Source organism: Caretta caretta, chromosome 7, assembly GCF_965140235.1.
Source record: "Caretta caretta isolate rCarCar2 chromosome 7, rCarCar1.hap1, whole genome shotgun sequence".
NCBI lineage: Eukaryota > Metazoa > Chordata > Testudines > Cheloniidae > Caretta > Caretta caretta.
The window spans coordinates 81,500,956-81,508,132 of NC_134212.1; the positions used below are offsets into that span (position 1 = coordinate 81,500,956).

Consider the following 7,177-nt stretch of genomic DNA (forward strand, 5'->3'; position numbering starts at 1 on the left):
ATGTTGTGTGATTGTGGGTGGGTAGTTAAACAACAATTGTGGTGGGTGGGGGCAAATTGTTATCTGTGATGGTGTACTATAGTTATGGCAGGGGTTTTGTGACACACGATGTTCGTTGTAGCAAGGAGTGCAGTTTAGTAACTGTGATGTAGTCTTAGGAATGCTGCAATAATAAAATAAAATAAAATAATAATAAATAATAATCATAATACCTAGCTACCTCTTATAAAGGGTCTTTCATCAGTACAACTCAAAGCAATTTCCGAAGGTCAGTATATTTAGGTTGCAGGTGGTTGTGGTGAGGAAAGTATAGTTGTGAGAGGGGATGCCGTGAGTGTTGTAGTTGTCATGACAGCAGAAGGTGTAGTAGTAAGGGGATTTACCTCGTAAAGATGGGGGTCTGTATGGTAGAGAAGTGCAGCAGTATATAGCTGTGGTGTGAGAAAGGTGTCAGGGAAGGAGAAAGGTCTGGGTAAGGGACTGTTGTGGTTTTGTATTACGGAGCAAATGTATATGTGAGGAGGATGTGCTGCCCTGGTCCTGTGTGTGGGCCTATGGTTGTGGGAGGCAGTTGTGGTTGTATGGGGGTTGGGAGTTGTGAGAATGGTGGCTCTGGGGAGCAGTAATTTTGTAGTTGGAAAGGGTAGCGTGAAGGAGTTGATGGGGGGTGTCAAGACCGTGTGGGGGATGAAGTTGTATGAAGGTTGTTAAGTGTTCCTAGGGGACAAGAGGCTATGATGGGTGTAGTTGTGTTGGTGGGAGAGTGAGCTGTGATAGGTGTAGCAGTGCTAGAAGCTCTGGGGGTGACCTATGCTGTGGGAGAGAGGCTATGGGGGTGTAGTTATGTTGGGGAACATGGTCTGTGATAGATGTAGTGTTGTGGGGTGTAGTTGTGATGAGGCAAAGGAACTGTAAGGGTGTAGCAGTGTGTGGGGTTAGTGTTGAGGGAGAGGAGCTGTGACAGGTGTAGTGCTGGGGGCTGTAGATGGGCTAAAGGAGAGGGGCTGTGGGGTGTGGCTGCGCTGAGGCAAAGGGGCTCTGACAGGTGTAGCAGTGTGTGCGGTTAGTGTTGAGGGACAGGAGCTGTGACAGGTGTAGTGCTGGGGGCTGTAGATGGGCTAAGGGAGAGGGGCTGTGGGGTGTGGCTGCGCTGAGGCAAAGGGGCTGTGACAGGTGTAGTGCTGGGGGCTGTAGATGGGCTAAGGGAGAGGGGCTGTGGGTGGTGGCTGCGCTGAGGCAAAGGGGCTGTGACAGGTGTAGTGCTGGGGGCTGTAGATGGGCTAAAGGAGAGGGGCTGTGGGGTGTGGCTGTGCTGAGGCAAAGGGGCTGTGACAGGTGTAGTGCTGGGGGCTGTAGATGGGCTAAGGGAGAGGGGCTGTGGCTGCGCTGAGGTAAAGGGGCTGTGACAAGTGTAGTGCTGGGGGCTGTAGATGGGCTAAGGGAGAGGGGCTGTGGGGTGTTGCTGTGCTGAGGCAAAGGGGCTGTGACAGGTGTAGTGCTGGGGGCTGTAGATGGGCTAAGGGAGAGGGGCTTTGGGGTGTGGCTGTGCTGAGGCAAAGGGGCTGTGACAGGTGTAGTGCTGGGGGCTGTAGATGGGCTAAGGGAGAGGGGCTGTGGGGTGTGACTGCGCTGAGGCAAAGGGGCTGTGACAGGTGTAGTGCTGGGGGCTGTAGATGGGCTAAGGGAGAGGGGCTGTGGGGTGTGGCTGCGCTGAGGCAAAGGGGCTGTGACAGGTGTAGTGCTGGGGGCTGTAGATGGGCTAAGGGAGAGGGGCTGTGGGTGGTGGCTGCGCTGAGGCAAAGGGGCTGTGACAGGTGTAGTGCTGGGGGCTGTAGATGGGCTAAAGGAGAGGGGCTGTGGGGTGTGGCTGTGCTGAGGCAAAGGGGCTGTGACAGGTGTAGTGCTGGGGGCTGTAGATGGGCTAAGGGAGAGGGGCTGTGGCTGCGCTGAGGTAAAGAGGCTGTGACAGGTGTAGTGCTGGGGGCTGTAGATGGGCTAAGGGAGAGGGGCTGTGGGGTGTGGCTGCCCTGAGGCAAAGGGGCTGTGACAGGTGTAGTGCTGGGGGCTGTAGATGGGCTATGGGAGAGGGGCTGTGGGTGGTGGCTGTGCTGAGGCAAAGGGGCTGTGACAGGTGTAGTGCTGGGGGCTGTAGATGGGTTAAGGGAGAGGGGCTGTGGGGTGTGGCTGTGCTGAGGCAAAGGGGCTGTGACAGGTGTAGTGCTGGGGGCTGTAGATGGGCTAAGGGAGAGGGGCTGTGGGGTGTGGCTGCGCTGAGGCAAAGGGGCTGTGACAGGTGTAGTGCTGGGGGCTGTAGATGGGCTAAGGGAGAGGGGCTGTGGGTGGTGGCTGCGCTGAGGCAAAGGGGCTGTGACAGGTGTAGTGCTGGGGGCTGTAGATGGGCTAAAGGAGAGGGGCTGTGGGGTGTGGCTGTGCTGAGGCAAAGGGGCTGTGACAGGTGTAGTGCTGGGGGCTGTAGATGGGCTAAGGGAGAGGGGCTGTGGCTGCGCTGAGGTAAAGAGGCTGTGACAGGTGTAGTGCTGGGGGCTGTAGATGGGCTAAGGGAGAGGGGCTGTGGGGTGTGGCTGCGCTGAGGCAAAGGGGCTGTGACAGGTGTAGTGCTGGGGGCTGTAGATGGGCTAAGGGAGAGGGGCTGTGGGTGGTGGCTGCGCTGAGGCAAAGGGGCTGTGACAGGTGTAGTGCTGGGGGCTGTAGATGGGCTAAAGGAGAGGGGCTGTGGGGTGTGGCTGTGCTGAGGCAAAGGGGCTGTGACAGGTGTAGTGCTGGGGGCTGTAGATGGGCTAAGGGAGAGGGGCTGTGGCTGCGCTGAGGTAAAGAGGCTGTGACAGGTGTAGTGCTGGGGGCTGTAGATGGGCTAAGGGAGAGGGGCTGTGGGGTGTGGCTGCCCTGAGGCAAAGGGGCTGTGACAGGTGTAGTGCTGGGGGCTGTAGATGGGCTATGGGAGAGGGGCTGTGGGTGGTGGCTGTGCTGAGGCAAAGGGGCTGTGACAGGTGTAGTGCTGGGGGCTGTAGATGGGTTAAGGGAGAGGGGCTGTGGGGTGTGGCTGTGCTGAGGCAAAGGGGCTGTGACAGGTGTAGTGCTGGGGGCTGTAGATGGGCTAAGGGAGAGGGGCTGTGGGGTGTGGCTGCGCTGAGGCAAAGGGGCTGTGACAGGTGTAGTGCTGGGGGCTGTAGATGGGCTAAGGGAGAGGGGCTGTGGGTGGTGGCTGCGCTGAGGCAAAGGGGCTGTGACAGGTGTAGTGCTGGGGGCTGTAGATGGGCTAAAGGAGAGGGGCTGTGGGGTGTGGCTGTGCTGAGGCAAAGGGGCTGTGACAGGTGTAGTGCTGGGGGCTGTAGATGGGCTAAGGGAGAGGGGCTGTGGCTGCGCTGAGGTAAAGAGGCTGTGACAGGTGTAGTGCTGGGGGCTGTAGATGGGCTAAGGGAGAGGGGCTGTGGGGTGTGGCTGCGCTGAGGCAAAGGGGCTGTGACAGGTGTAGTGCTGGGGGCTGTAGATGGGCTAAGGGAGAGGGGCTGTGGGTGGTGGCTGCGCTGAGGCAAAGGGGCTGTGACAGGTGTAGTGCTGGGGGCTGTAGATGGGCTAAAGGAGAGGGGCTGTGGGGTGTGGCTGTGCTGAGGCAAAGGGGCTGTGACAGGTGTAGTGCTGGGGGCTGTAGATGGGCTAAGGGAGAGGGGCTGTGGCTGCGCTGAGGTAAAGAGGCTGTGACAGGTGTAGTGCTGGGGGCTGTAGATGGGCTAAGGGAGAGGGGCTGTGGGGTGTGGCTGCCCTGAGGCAAAGGGGCTGTGACAGGTGTAGTGCTGGGGGCTGTAGATGGGCTATGGGAGAGGGGCTGTGGGTGGTGGCTGTGCTGAGGCAAAGGGGCTGTGACAGGTGTAGTGCTGGGGGCTGTAGATGGGTTAAGGGAGAGGGGCTGTGGGGTGTGGCTGTGCTGAGGCAAAGGGGCTGTGACAGGTGTAGTGCTGGGGGCTGTAGATGGGCTAAGGGAGAGGGGCTGTGGGGTGTGGCTGCGCTGAGGCAAAGGGGCTGTGACAGGTGTAGTGCTGGGGGCTGTAGATGGGCTAAGGGAGAGGGGCTGTGGGTGGTGGCTGCGCTGAGGCAAAGGGGCTGTGACAGGTGTAGTGCTGGGGGCTGTAGATGGGCTAAAGGAGAGGGGCTGTGGGGTGTGGCTGTGCTGAGGCAAAGGGGCTGTGACAGGTGTAGTGCTGGGGGCTGTAGATTGGCTAAGGGAGAGGGGCTGTGGCTGCGCTGAGGTAAAGAGGCTGTGACAGGTGTAGTGCTGGGGGCTGTAGATGGGCTAAGGGAGAGGGGCTGTGGGGTGTGGCTGCCCTGAGGCAAAGGGGCTGTGACAGGTGTAGTGCTGGGGGCTGTAGATGGGCTAAGGGAGAGGGGCTGTGGGGTGTGGCTGTGCTGAGGCAAAGGGGCTGTGACAGGTGTAGTGCTGGGGGCTGTAGATGGGCTAAGGGAGCGGGGCTGTGGGGTGTGGCTGCCCTGAGGCAAAGGGGCTGTGACAGGTGTAGTGCTGGGGGCTGTAGATGGGCTAAGGGCGAGGGGCTGTGGGGTGTGGCTGCGCTGAGGCAAAGGGGCTGTGACAGGTGTAGTGCTGGGGGCTGTAGATGGGCTAAGGGAGCGGGGCTGTGGGGTGTGGCTGCCCTGAGGCAAAGGGGCTGTGACAGGTGTAGTGCTGGGGGCTGTAGATGGGCTAAGGGCGAGGGGCTGTGGGGTGTGGCTGCCCTGAGGCAAAGGGGCTGTGACAGGTGTAGTGCTGGGGGCTGTAGATGGGCTAAGGGAGAGGGGCTGTGGGGTGTGTGTGGCTGTGTGGAGGGAGAAGGGCGGTGAGCGATGGTAGCCGTGCTCGGGGCTGAGGGCGGAGTTGGTGTGGGGGCTGACGCTGGGGGAGTGCTCCTGCGACAGGGGTGCGTAGGGAGGCTGTTGGGGGCAGCCGGGCAGGCGGTTGTGTCTGTGTCAGACTCTCTAGTAACAGCTCCGAGGCCATCCGCGCCTGTCTCGTTGCCTCTGCTGCAGCAGGCGGCTAGCGGGCGGCTTTCGCCTTTGCCACTCCTCTTTGCCCGGCTCTTCCTCGGCAGCGTCCCCCCCTCCTCTGGCCATGGCCCCCGCTCCCGCAGCCTGCCGCGGAGCAACTGTACCCAGCTCTCTCCCCGCGCGGGGCCGGCAGGGAAGCACGAGAAGAAACAGTCCTCGGCTGCTGTGTCTCCAACTCTCGGCGGAGGCGGCTCCGGGGCCGCCCGCTCCCCTTGGGCTGTGGGAAGGCGGTGCGGAGCGTCTCTCATTGGTCAGTGGCCCCACGAGATACGGAAGGAGGAAGCCCCAGGCAAAGCTCTTATTGGTAAAGGATCCTACCGGCGCACTCTGTTCTCAACAGCAGCGATGGCCGAGTGGTTAAGGCGTTGGACTTGAAATCCAATGGGGTCTCCCCGCGCAGGTTCGAACCCTGCTCGCTGCGAAATGAAAGGGATGAACTTTTTCTTTTCATTTAAAACCCCTTTCCCATAGCCGAATAGGATTTTGTATCGACAGGTAAGTGGCTACAGGATCGCTACTCAGATGTTAGCACTGCCCCAACTCCTTCGCCCGCCTGCTGCCCTGAATTTAGGGGTCTACAAATATTAAAATGAAGTAAACAATTAAGCAAGCAATGGAAGGAAGCTGAAATACTGCCCCAGACGGAGAGGAAGGGTACCATCATGCCAGGTGCTAAGTATGAACTGGTCACTACTTGGCTACCTTGATTACCAGGGATATAAACCAGGGGTGGGCAAACTTTTTGGCCCTCGGGCCACCTCTGTGTGGGGAAATTGTATGCAGGGCCATGAAGATTGGGCTGGGGCAGGGGGTTGGGGTGCAGGAGGGAGTGCGGGGTGTGGGAGGGGTGTGATGTGCAGGAAGGGGCTCAGGGCAGAGGGCTGGGGCTCAGTGCAGCAGAGGGCTAAAGGCAGCAGGTTGGGGTGCGGGGTGCAGGCTCCAGGCCAGCGCCACTTACCTCGAGCAGCTCTGGGGTGGCAGCAGTGCACAGTGGGGCTAGGCGCACACTGCTCCCAGAAGTGGCCAGCATGTCTAGCAGTGGCTCCTGGGGATGGGGTGGGGTGGGGCGGGCAGATCCGCCGCGTACTGCCCTCGCCTGCGGGTACCACCCCCGAAGCTCTCATTAGCCATGGTTCCCCGTTCCCAGCCAATAGGAGCTGCAGGGGAAGTGCCTGCAGACAAGGTCAGCACACAGAGCCCTCTGCCCCCACCCCAGCCCCAGGGGCCACAGGGATGTCATGCGAGCCACTTCCAGGAGCGTCGCGGGGCCAGGGCAGGCAGGGAGTCTGCCTTAGCCCCGCTGCACGAGGGGGCTGGCAATCCCACGGGCTGCACTGAAAGCCCTGACAGGCTGGATCTGGCCCAATGCCCGTAGTTTGCCCTCCCTGATATAAATGCTCGGATACAGTAGATGGGGGTGATAGAGCACTAGAGCTGGACAGGAAACCTGTGGGGATACTGCATTTTCCAAGTTTTTCAAAATGCAGTTCTGCTGAAATCCAAATGCTTTGCAAACACCCTTGAATTTGGCCAAAATTTCATCTTGGAGGGAAAAAAAATGACACAGTAGTGGTGTCTCCATTCTCTGGAGCACACACCCAGCTATCAGCGCTCAGCTTGAGTTTACCAACCTGTTGATATTTGTGTAACAAACACTGAGATTCTTCAAGTTGTTTAAAGTCATCAAAGGAAGAAATACATTTGAGACTCAGAGACAGACAAAGGATTTAAAACATCCTTTATTTGAATTCTGCACAGAGGTTTGGTCTACACTAATTACATCAGTGGCTACAGGAGAATGCTGCTTCCACCTAAGTGGACACCTACGGACATAACTCCACCTCCATAAGAAGTGTAGCGCTAATGTTGCTGTAATTAAAGTGATGCCGTGTCCATGTAGACACTGCATTACTTACATTGACTGTTGGGGTCATTCTTCTCATTTTCAGGGCAGCTTCTGTCTCAGAGCAGCAGAGGGCTCACAGCTGGAGCCATGACACTGACAAGAAAGTCAATTTCACTCCTGGTAGGCTAGGTGCTGTGAAATTGAGCCTGCCCTGGGCTCAGAGCTTGGGCTGTCACCCAGGATGGGTAGGGAGCACCCACTGTCAGCTCTATGTGG

The 7,177-nt window shown here is 58.6% G+C and overlaps 1 non-coding gene across 1 annotated transcript; it reads left to right on the plus strand.

Moving 5' to 3' along the window:
- Positions 1-5,394: 5,394 nt before the first annotated feature.
- TRNAS-UGA (transfer RNA serine (anticodon UGA)) lies at positions 5,395-5,476 on the plus strand. The gene has a single exon. It is a non-coding gene; the product is annotated as a tRNA-Ser (tRNA).
- Positions 5,477-7,177: the final 1,701 nt, after the last annotated feature.